The 12,298-nt window shown below is 35.2% G+C and overlaps 1 long non-coding RNA gene across 1 annotated transcript; it reads right to left on the bottom strand.

The window, feature by feature from the left end:
• Window positions 1-531: 531 nt before the first annotated feature.
• On the bottom strand, window positions 532-11,057 carry LOC119864579. The gene is made up of 3 exons (XR_005374428.1): window positions 11,014-11,057; window positions 7,528-7,602; window positions 532-652 (listed from the first exon to the last, which is right to left on the bottom strand). It is a non-coding gene; the product is annotated as an uncharacterized LOC119864579 (long non-coding RNA).
• Between the last annotated feature and the right edge of the window lie 1,241 nt (window positions 11,058-12,298).

Raw genomic sequence — 12,298 nt, 5'->3', positions numbered from 1 at the left:
AAAAGTAGTTGACCGGGGGCTCCTGTGTGGCTCAGTCAGTTAAGCATCTGACTTTGGCTCAGGTCATGATTTCAGGGTCCTGGGATCGAGCCCCAATTCGGGCTGCCCCACTTAGGAGTCTGCTGCTTCCTCTCTCTCTGCTCTTCCCTGTGCTCTCTCTCTCTAACAAAAAAGTAGTTGATTGATACATGAGATGTTATTATTGTTTTTTGTTTTTTAAAGTCTTTTTTAAGATTATTTATTTATTTATTCATGAGAGACACAGAGATACAGACAGAGGGAGAAGTAGGCTCCTTGCAGGGAGCCCGATGTGGGATCATGCCCTGGGCCAAAAGTAGGTGCTCAACCGCTGAGCCACCAGCTATTATTGTTATAGTAAAAATTATTAAAGTAGTTCCCGGATACCTGAGATACTACTGCTATAATAATAATTATTATTGGTATTGAACATTTTAAAATGTTCCTATTTCTACAGGGTTTACCTCACTCAAGTTTTAACTAGACAGGTTAGATTTAGTACCTTAAAACACTGGGAATTTTTAGTTTCTCTCTTGAGCAGCTGCCTTGAGCATTGACCTCATCCCTCCCATAGCTCCAGAACACATAGACTTGGATTGGCTTTGCTTCGGCATGCTATCGTTGTCAAAAAGACCTGACAAGAGAGGAGATACACCATCCCTAGTTCAGTAAACGGTCAGCCTTGTAACTAGCTATTTGACATCTCTCTTATGAATGTCTGTTTATTGCTAGAGCATCACATAGTTCATAAAACACCCATACACAATTTGTCTTATTGATCTGCATTGCAACCTGTCTGGTAGCCAGGGTCAGGATTATATTGCCTCCTGTGTAATAAAGGGTCCTAATCTCAGAGCAGTTATAGTGACTTGCCCAAGGTCACAGAGCTTTTAAATGGCACAACTGAATTCTAACCTACAACTTCTGAGGCCAAATACTGGCTTTCTTTTGCCACATCATAGATGCCTTCTAATGCCTGCAATTTTCTTGCTTGAGAATATATACTTTTCAATAGATTGTGTCACCAGCGGATGGGTCATTTTCTTATGTCACACTGGTGCCATGAAAAGTGTGCTAAGGCAGAGGTAGCAGCAGCCTGGCATTCTTACATCAGCCATGGGAAGTCAGACAAACGGATTCCAAAAAGTACCTTCTGAGACTGTAGGTCTTTGTTGATTTCTCAAAATGTGTTTGGTTAGAAGATCTGAAGGTAGGGGGTGCAAGATAGGTTTAGGGACAACTCCTCACCTATAATCACTTAGAAATACCTGAACTCATTCACTATCCTAGGCATGAAAGACTGCAGAATCAATGCACCAAGCCCTCTTTTCATAAACTTATTTGTAAATTAAGGTATCACATAAAATGAGTTGATAAATGAATTTAACATATTTTCTTTAAAACTTCTATACAAAGAGGAGAAAAAAAGTAATGGAGGCTTTCCATGGGATTGCCTCAGAGCATTATCAGATGTTCTTGTCTGTGAAATTCTTTTAAGTAATGTTGCATGACTGCACACACCTTATTTTTACTAAGTAAGATTGTAAGAGTTTCTGAAGTAGTTTCTTGTGGGAAGAGAACTGGCTTCTATGATTCAGTGTTAGGGGTAAAGGCTCACCTAAGTTGCTGTCTTTTTTCCACAATTTGCTGGTTGGGTGATTTTGGCCAAGTGACAAGATCTCTAGACATAGGTTTATCATCTATAAAATGAGGCAACTAATAAGACCTTCCTTGTAGTTTCTATGAAGATTAAACAAGATGATTCATACACAGTGCTTAGAAAAGTAACTGGAACTAGTAGGTGCTCAAATGCTAGCAATTTATTGTCAATTGCTTCTCAAACAGACATTAATTGGGTGTGACCTTTGGCAAGTGACTTCATTTGTGTCAATTGCTTCATTTGATCAGAATATGATACAGATTGTTTTAACTGAGTGAGATGTGGTGGGTAAGGGATTGGATTTGAGTCAGATTGCTTAGGTTTCAGATTCCCTGGGAAAGTACCAGAACATCTCTAGGCTCATGATGCCCTTTGTTGTTAAATGCTAAAAACAAGAGAATCTACCTTAGAGGGTTGTTCAGGAGATTGAATAATAAAATGAATGGAAAACACTTAGAACAGTGCCTTACATGTGCCAATACTTAAAAAATGGAGTGATAATATAACAGTGAGGGAGTTGGAATAAAGAGCTAATGTTTATTATGCCTTTCTCCCTTGGTTTGAAAAAATTGACTCTCTAAACCTCTAATGAGAATATTTTTGAAGCAAGCCATTGACATCTTTGTGCTATTAGCTGCCTGTCTCTGGGTTGTCAGTCTCTGGCTCCTGCTGAGTAGCTTGGCCTGCCCTTGGCTTTGGGTCCTTGCTCCCTAAAGGGGCATGTTTGGGACTGAGCCAGAGTCCACACATACACAGTGGGTCCCACAGCTCACAGCTGCTGCCAATCTGTTGCTTAGAACACATTCTCCTTCAGAGTTCCTCTTAGCTGTCATTCCAGAGGTGTTTGGATGGAAGATGCCTCTCAAAAGTTCGTTCCTCCTGCATTAGATTCTACATTTCTGACAATTATGGAATCCCATTTCCGTGCATCCCTTGCCTGAGCCCAGAAACATATTATCATCCCCAATTCCTTATCTGTACCTGGAATACTTTTGTCTTTCATCCCAGCCTGTAAAAATCCAGGCCTATCTTTAATGGTCTAACTAGAAACATTTCTTTCTTCACAATTAATCATAAGTTCTCTCCTGCATCTAAACTTCTCACAACCCTTCAAAAAAAAAAAATCCAAACTCTATCATAGCCTGTACGATTCTATATGATCTTGTGATCTGATCTTGTCTGCATCTCTGAATTACCATCTCCTGCTTCCGTGCTTTAGTCACACAAGTCTTCTATCTGTTCCTTTAGGATTCCAAGTTCATTTACTGCCTTGGTACTTATTGTTCAAATCTGCCTGGAAAACTTTCCTCCAAAATCATTTTATGCTCTTTCTCTGCACCCCCCCTTAATTTTAAGCCCTCAAAGAGGACTTTCCTGGCCATCCAATAAAAAACAAAACAAAAAGCCCACTTCATCCTGGTCACTCTTGCACAGGGGTTCAGCTGGAGGTGATTTTGCACCCCCAGGAGATTGGCAATGCCTGCAGGTATTTCTGGTTGTCATACCTGAGAAGATGCTATTGGTACTTAGAAGCCAGGGATGCTGCTAAATACCCCACAACAAATAATTATCTGGCACAATATACCAGTAATGCTAAAGTTGCAAAACTCCATCTAGCATGTAGCCTTGTTTTATTTTCTTTAAGGAATCTGACATTCTTTGAAACTGTCTCAGAAAACTGTCTTTTCTGGTTTTACCTATCTCCTGATTTAGGATGTAAGATCCAGGAGAGCAGAAAACTTGTCTGTCTTGGTCATTGTTGCATCTCCAGTGTCTGCTATGATGCTATGATGCCTGACACTTGATAGAAGCTTTAAAAGTTTTAGTTGAATTATTAAAACAATCTGAATAAATTTTGACAGAAATTTACCATGTGTATTCCTTAACCACACTGGGCCATGTGTGTTGTGCGTGTCTGTGTGTTGGTTGTTTGTGCTTGTTCTTGGATTAGTTTGTGGAAGGGATATAACTCCACAGTGACAAGCATGATGAATAAACATAGGTTGGCTGAAATGAACTCATTAAAAGAAAATGCCCATAGTAAGTGTATTTTCCTTTTCCTGTGTATCTAAGTTTCCATGTAGCAATCCTTTGTATCATGGGCTTCTGGTTTTCTCTTTCTGCTCTGCTGAGCTTGCTACAGTGTTCTTAGTACATTTAATGCTGATTTTATTTATAACGTGTTTTTAGCTACCTAAAAAATGAATAAAACTCAACATACATTCTCATAATTTCTGGGAATACATTAAAATTCCCAACACCAGACTTTTGTACCCCAAGTTAGCCAACTCCTTTTTTTCAGGCTTTGGAATGTCACCCCCACCCCCATCCTACTTCTGTGTGTATGCAGTGTTCAGAATCCTGAGAACATGTTAATGATTTGCGATTAAGTCTAAAGTGTCATTGTATTAAAATTTGAAAGTGCAGTTTTCTGCTCTTTTAAAAACCAGACAGGTAAGAGCAAGCTCAATGAAATGCCACTGATGTTTCTGTGGTATAGTTCTCCTAAGAACAGAATAGGCCACAGTACAGTGACAACAATGTGTGTAATATGCATTGGCACTGTCCTGTTTGGGATAGTTTCAACAATTATTTTAAGCTATAAGAGAATGCAGAATTGGGCCTTACTTGTTGTCATGGAATTGGGCACTATGCACCCCTTTGTCTGAAAGAGAGCCAGCCAACTGTATCCATGTGAGGCTTGTTAAGCTACTGTGCCTTCATCATTCCACACTTCTCCTGCAGTATCTGTAAGCAGAAGACTAGATGCGTTCCTGATTCATGAAAACAGAGAGCTGTGCTGTGGATTTTCCCCCCTTCCTCTGGAAAGGAGGGTAAGGAATTCCAGATCATCTATGATACTGGGTCTATGAAATCAAGCTTGCTGTGTTAACTTTTCTATATTCCTACTAAGTCTTTTTCTGCTTGTAAAAAACGTACATTATCCATCTTCTCTGATGGTGAACTTGCCTATTTTTCATCTTGCAGTTGTCATTTTCTACTTTATGTATTTTGAAGTTACATTGTTAGGTTTTACGAGTTTAGTTTATCATATACCTTCTTAGCGAATCAAATTGTTAATGTGCTTAGTATTGAATGATTACTATTTGTATGAAATTATTATTTTTGTCCTAAAGTCTATTGTGTATATTATGATTACTTCTATACCCACTGTCTTTCAGTTAATGTCTACCTCATATAACCTTTATCTTTTAACCCCTCTGAGTCTTTAAGTTTAGATTTGTCACCTATAAATGGCAGATAACTGCCGCGGTTTTTAAAAACAGGCAATTTTGAATAACTAGGCCAGAGAATTTCCTAGAACATTAAGCCTATTTATATTAATATGATTTCTAATATATTTGTACTTATTGATATCATGTTATTTATGTACTGTAAGTCTTGCTTTTCTTTCTTTTTTCCCCCCTTCTTTCTTATTTTAGATTGATGAAATTTTGTTTCTTTTACTCCATTTTATCCCTTAATTTTTTTTGGAACTTCTATGTCATATATCGATTATTGTAACTTGCCTGCCTATCTTAATGACATCTGAAGTTAATCAGTATCTTTATCACACTACTGAATAATAAGAACTTAGATCAGTTTACTCAGTTCATCTTCCTCTAGACTTACATACTACCATTTTCTATGTTTTAGTTTTAATTCCTCTTAAATTAGACATTATTATTACATTCTTCACTGTTAGTGATTTTTTATTTACCCACATATGTACCAGTATCTTTTCTCATATTTCTTTTTGCAACTCAGTCCTTCCAATGTGATATAATTTTCCTTCTGCTTGATACACTCTGTTCGAGTTTCTTTTAGAGTCAGAATCTTCAATTAATTACTAAGCTTTAGTGATACAACTCTTACTCTCAGACTAGTGTATGTGAACAAAGTCTTGATATTATTTGTGATTATACCTTGAAGTAAACTTGACTGTTTTTCTATTTGAAGTTTCTGGATTCTGTAAATTAAAGGGAAAGGAAACAACACAAGTGGAGACATTTAAGAAACAGAAGCAGGGATCCCTGGGTGGCACAGCGGTTTGGCGCCTGCCTTTGGCCCAGGGTGCGATCCCGGAGATCCGGGATCGAATCCCACATCGGGTTCCCGGTGCATGGAGCCTGCTTCTCCCTCTGCCTGTGTCTCTGCCTCTCTCTCTCTCTCTGTGACTATCATAAATAAAAATTAAAAAAAAAAGAAGCACAATTATCACCACTAGGTTGATATGGTGTCATTTTTGCTGATTAAAATTGGTCAATATCAAGAAGTTTTATGGTTTATTCTAAAATTATAGTTATTCATATATGGACATACAAATGCAGAGAAAATGAAACCCCAAGAATGGAAATAATCTTACTTATGTTGCTATATTTTAATTGATCCAAACTGCCTTTTTATTGGCGAAACTTTATAAGAAAATATAAATTTGAACCTAAAATTAACTTAAGCTAATAAAATATCACCTTTAGTTTATTTTGCATATTGAGGTTCTACAAAATATTTCCTTTGAATATTGAATTTGAATATTGGTTTAACTAAACCAAACCGAAGAATGAAAGATTTTATCATAACACATGTGTTTCTTTATCTATTTATTATTCTTTGCTGTAGAACTTTATACTGTTGTTGTTTTGTAAATAAAGAGTAGATATTCTCTGCTTTATCTTAACTAACGAACACAAAGTTTTTGAAAAACCTTCTACAAAAATGTGAGTTAATGCAGACTTTTCTCTCATGGATCTATGCCTGACGTTTCTCTCACCAAAAGTGAGGACTATGTACAATTTACATTTTTAACTGCATCTGAAATTCTGTAACTCCTTTTACATGATACAGTCATGTACTCTTACTTACAAGAGGATTTGATGTTTGCAATAAACCATTCTAGAATAGAAGAATTGTTATCAATCTGGCTACCAATAATAATTAATTGTTAAATTAATTGTTAAGCTGTTACTTCTTAAAATTTCCTGTTTCCTAGTAAAATACAATCTCTTTCTAGTTTACCTCTTTTATTGACACAAAGTGTTGGCATAATGATGTATTATGATAATATAATCAAAATGGCTTTTTTTCTTGCCTATAATATACTTCCATTTCATATAGCTCCTGGAAATATAAATCAATCCCCATTATGTTTTTATGCTACTTCCTTGATCTTTTCATGTATTTTTTAGAACTAAAGATTTAATTTTGATGAATAAATAAAGTAAGGGCAACTGTTAAGCAAATTCAATCATTATGTAACTGGTCCATAATTCTATTTTTAATAATTTTATAGTTTAATGATTCAACTAAAGCTCATTTTGTTAGAATTATTATTCTATGGAAGGATTATTTAATATAGATTTTAGTTTAAAAAGAATAATAATGCCGTTATCATTATCATTATCACCAATGTTATTTCAACAACAATCATAGTCATTATTCTTTATATCATATTCTTCTCTACCAATTCACTTTAATTATTTCATTTAATCCTCAAAATGTGATGCAGAGAAGTAAATAGAACATGTAATATTCACCATCTTAGAGATGAGAACAATGCATTATATGCATTTTAAGTGACTTAATCAAGTTAATACTGGGTTCTTGGCTTTCTGTCTCTGCCTAGTGTCCCTCCCCCATGCAATCCCAATACTTTTGAAACCCAAACCAATCACCTGGAACAAGCAGTGAATTCTATGTAACTTACAGATAACTTATTGACACAAATCTTGAATCTCAAAATAGAAATAAATACATGATTTTCATGGATTCATCTCTTGTCACATCTTGCAATTAGCTACACTTTGGATAGACTTAAACCTAAATAATCTGACTTGATAGTCACTACTTACACATCACTGTTGAGCACTTGAAATGTAGAGAGTCTCAATGGTTGTTAAGTATCAAAAACACTAGATTTCAAAGAACTGTTGCGACAAAAAGAAAGTAAAATATCTCAGTAATTTTTAGTATTGATTATATGTCAAAATGAAAATATTTTGTATTTACTATGATTAACATATTAAAAGTAATCTCACTTATTTAAAAAAATTCTTACAATGTGTTTATTAGAAAATATACAATAATATATATGGTTCTTATGCATATTTCACATTATATTTTTATTAGACAATTCTATTGTAGAGTTTTCATTTTTCTTGGGTATATTCCCTTGATTTTATTCTTTATTTAGTATGTTTTCCCTTTTAAAATGATTGAGACTTTTATGTGTATTTAAGCCTCATATTAACATAGTCATCCATTTATTTCCTATATTTGGCACTCTATACTCTAATCTCGACCCTGTTATGCTATTTAAAAATGTATTAAATCTTCCTAAATATTTGAAAGGACTTTCAAATTAGAATTTCAGTTGTGTTTTAAAAGTCTAATGTGTTCTAAAAAAAAGTATGAAGGGAGAGGGAGAGGGTTAGATTACAAATCAATTTTATCCCATAAACATAGGATAAAACTGATTAATAAACTAAAATTAATGATAAAGTAAACTTAATGATAAAGTAAAATTTTACTGAGTAATTACAATGGCAAGTTCTGCCTGAATTTATTCTCTACTGTAAATGTAATATATATATTTTCCCTATGTGTATATATATTATGTATAATACATAGAAAGTTGTTATATTAATTATAATTATGATATATATAACATGTACAATTTATATTAAATATATATAGTATATATTAGAATCTTATATTAGGGAGAATATATGCATATATATAAAACAAAGATATATATGTGTATATATATATATATAACTTTGTCAATGTGTGTGCTTGTGTATATATATGCACATATACATGGTTTTCAAGGAACAAATGAATTAGTGAACATACAACACTTAAAACGGTGCATGCCATAAATAATAAATATTAGCTTTTATTTTCTTACAAATTTTATTTAAGAAAACCCACAGATCAATACATTCCCAAATTATCCATGGCATTAAAGAAATTCCTAGGGAGTATGGTAGAAATTATTAATAAAAGAGAGTTGGAGAAACATATTGAAATACCTTATTGTCCTTCCACACCATTTAACCTAAATATCCTTTTAGAACTGTACTCTTTTTTATCCTTTTGGAACTGTACTCTTTATATTTCTATTCTTCTTAGAATTTCACTACTGAAGGGGTGCCTGGGTGGCTGAGTTAAGTGTCCACCTTTGACACAGGTCATGACCTCAGGTTCCTGGGATTGAGCTCGACATTGGGGCTCTCTGCTCAGGAGGGAGTCTGCTTCTCTCTCTATCTCTCTCTCTCTCTGCCCCTCTCCCTGCTTATGATCTCTCTAGAGCACACACATTCTCTGTCTCAAATAAATAAACAAAATCTTAAAAAGAAGAATTTCACCACTAAAGAGGAAAGGATTATTATTTAGTCAAACTCCTTTACCCGACAAATGAAGAAGATGCCACCAAAAGAAGTTAAGACATTCGTTTTGCACTCAAATAGTAATTTAAGAGATGCAAGAGGCATTTGCCAGAGGCCAGGGCTATGTAAAAGTTTTGAAGACAGTGTCTTATTTAATCCTCGTAAATGGCAAGCAAAATAAATATTGTTACTTGTTCCATTGCATGAGTTTGAAAATGAGAGCTGGGAAGAAATTGAGTCAGTTGTCTAAGGTCACACATCAGAAAGATTGACGGTGAACAAACCCCAGTTTGATTCCAAAACTTAGGAACTTGACCTTGTGTTGTGTTGCTTTCCTTGTTAGTTTTTTCATTTGTTCGTTTTTAAAGCAAAGTGGCAAAATGGGGGATTACTAACTAAATATCCCTGGTCAGTCTTGGGTGAAGGTGAATTTAGGGCATGTGTCCCCTCTGGACTCTCACTGGCAACAAATGACAACAGGGAAAGCAGGAAGCCCAAATTTCACAGTTATGGAACCCCAAGCAGACACCTCCATAGAACCCCTTGATCCATTCACTTCAGTGGGAATGAACACAGTAGACAAGGAGATAACAGTTATGATGGACAAAATATATAGACACACTTACTTGAGGGACATGTAAGTTGATTTAAGGAGAAAACAGAGACAGAATGTGAAATGGGTTGTGAAAAATGACTTTTTGTGTCTTCCCTGTCTAGAGACAAAAGAGCTTAACTTTAATTTTTCAGCAGAATGAGGAAGTTATAAAACAAATCTCTGGATCTTTAGTGTGACAGATTCAGCGTTAATGGATTAAAAATAATTTTAAAATTGGGTAAGATCGGGATCCCTAGGTGGCGCAGCGGTTTGGCGCCTGCCTTCGGCCTAGGGCGCGATCCTGGAGACCCGGGATCGAATCCCACATCGGGCTCCCAGTGCATGGAGCCTGCTTCTCCCTCTGCCTGTGTCTCTGCCTCTCTCTCTCTCTGTGACTATCATAAATAAATAAAAATTAAAAAATAAAAAAAAAAAATAATAAAATAAAATTGGGTAAGATCAATCAAATGAATTAACTACCTATTAAGTGAAAACATCAACTTTTCTCTTTATTATTACACTGTTGTAAAATTTTTCTTGAGTAATTTATCTGAAGTAGTATGAGGTCTACTGGGCTTAATGATTTCAACAAATTTGATTTTGGAGAGGACATGAATTATTCGGGTCCTTCCAGCTACCACAAATTCTCCACAAATAAATCATTCAATCCTAAACTGAGGGAGTGGAAGGAAGAATGGAAGATGAAATTTATTCAACCAAAAGTATTCTTCTGCTTTACTAGAAACAATGAGTACAAAATAAGATAGCTCTAAAAAATAGTCACATGAGAAGTGGCAACTCCTGGTTAAAGTAAGTCTATTAGTTTCCTATTGCTCTTAGACCAAATTACCACAAACTTAGTGATTCTAAAAGGTAAAGATTCTTTTATCTTACATACGGTTCTGTATACCAGAATTCTTACTGGACTAAAAGTCAAGGTGTCTGCTGGACTGGGGTGTTTCTGAGTGCTTTAGAGCAGAATCCACTTCCTTGCCTACTCAGCTTCTAGAGATGATCTGCATTTCTTGGCTTGTGGATCTGTTCCTTTATCTTGAAGGCCAGTGGTGAAGCATCTTCAAATCTGTCACTATCTGTCTGTCTGTCTGTCTGTCTCTCTCCTGCCTCCCTTTGCCATTCATTAGGACCCTAATGCTCCAGTCTTCACCACAGAGACACAATTGCCTTGTGCTGTCCATTTCTCCCCTGTGACCAACCATTTGCCATCCCTCTCTTCCTATATCCCTTACCATCAAATATTGGTAGCCACAAATACTGCTTTAAATTAGTGTTATTCTCTTCAGAGAACTTACCACTTTATTGTACTCCATTATCACCAAAGAAACTTTACCTACCAGGAAACATTTTTCTGAGATACAATTTATTTGGTCATCTGTCCTCTTGGATCTTTTGGCTAACCTACATTCTTGCAACAATTCCTTTGGATTCTTTCTTTTTATGATGGTTATGTGTCACCATTGGTGGTGTTCATTCCACCCATACCATATATTTTTTATTATTCATAGAGCTACCTGGTTGAATCCTACTTCCTCTTTTCCATTTTGCCAGTTGCTCACAATGTCTGTGTGTATACCAACACATACATTAAATATCTGGATGTATACATATGCTAACAATATCTGGGTATGTGGACAGACATCACAGTTTCTGAATGTGTATACAAATACACATATATAATTATATGTAGTGTATGGAGATAAGTATTTGACAAGGATACACACACTTAAGGGAAGAATTGTACTGTCTGTTTAGACAGTCTGGAAGATGAATTTTATGGAACCAGTTGTGGTGAAATTACATGGATAACATAACTGTTTCAAAAGACATTAGTGGACAGAGACCAGTCTCTAAATACTAAACCTTGGTCTCTGAGAACCAGACAAGCCTCACTAACAGAACTAAATCTTATCACAAGATCTGAGGAATATTTAATCACCAGTGAGTTAGTTCATAGAAGCAATGTAGCTTTATATTAAAATGAATCACTACTGGTGAATTAATGGTACTTATACCATGTACTTAATCACTTAATATAAATCACATTGTGAAATAAATAAACCTATAAGCATTATAGTCAGATTCAATAAATGGTAATTTTCTTATGTTGAAATTTGGTAAATAATTTGATAAATCTCCTACCAGAATCCCATGGAATTCCAAATAAATCAGTAGATTTTTCAGTTTAGCTGTTTAGTACTCGTAATGAATTCTTAATGTCTAACAGCATCTACTGTTTACATTTGCCTGGGGTCTCTAAAACTTTATGAGATGAAATGATTTTTCTGGTCCGTGGTGTATAGTTGTCATAGAATTAAAGTGTTTCATGAATTTCATATTGAGTAAATGACTTCCATTCTCCAGTCTCTTGTGGGAAAGGAGAAATAGGTAGAGCTGCATTTAATAGTATGCTGTCTTGTCTAGATTGAATTTGTTATGAATTACATGGGTCGCAATTGTACTCTCATGTGTCCTTAAAACAAGCCACAAATTCTATGGGACACATATTTTGTTCTTTGCTGAACACTGAGTATATAAATGATGATTTAAGGGCCCAAACTGAAGTCGGTATAAGGCTACAAACATTATGTTAATTTTGCTTTGAAACATAAAAGAAAGCTT

Source organism: Canis lupus, chromosome 20 (assembly GCF_011100685.1).
Source record: "Canis lupus familiaris isolate Mischka breed German Shepherd chromosome 20, alternate assembly UU_Cfam_GSD_1.0, whole genome shotgun sequence".
NCBI lineage: Eukaryota > Metazoa > Chordata > Mammalia > Carnivora > Canidae > Canis > Canis lupus.
The sequence above is the reverse complement of the archived record's forward strand: the minus strand, read 5'-3'. Positions and strand labels throughout refer to the sequence as shown.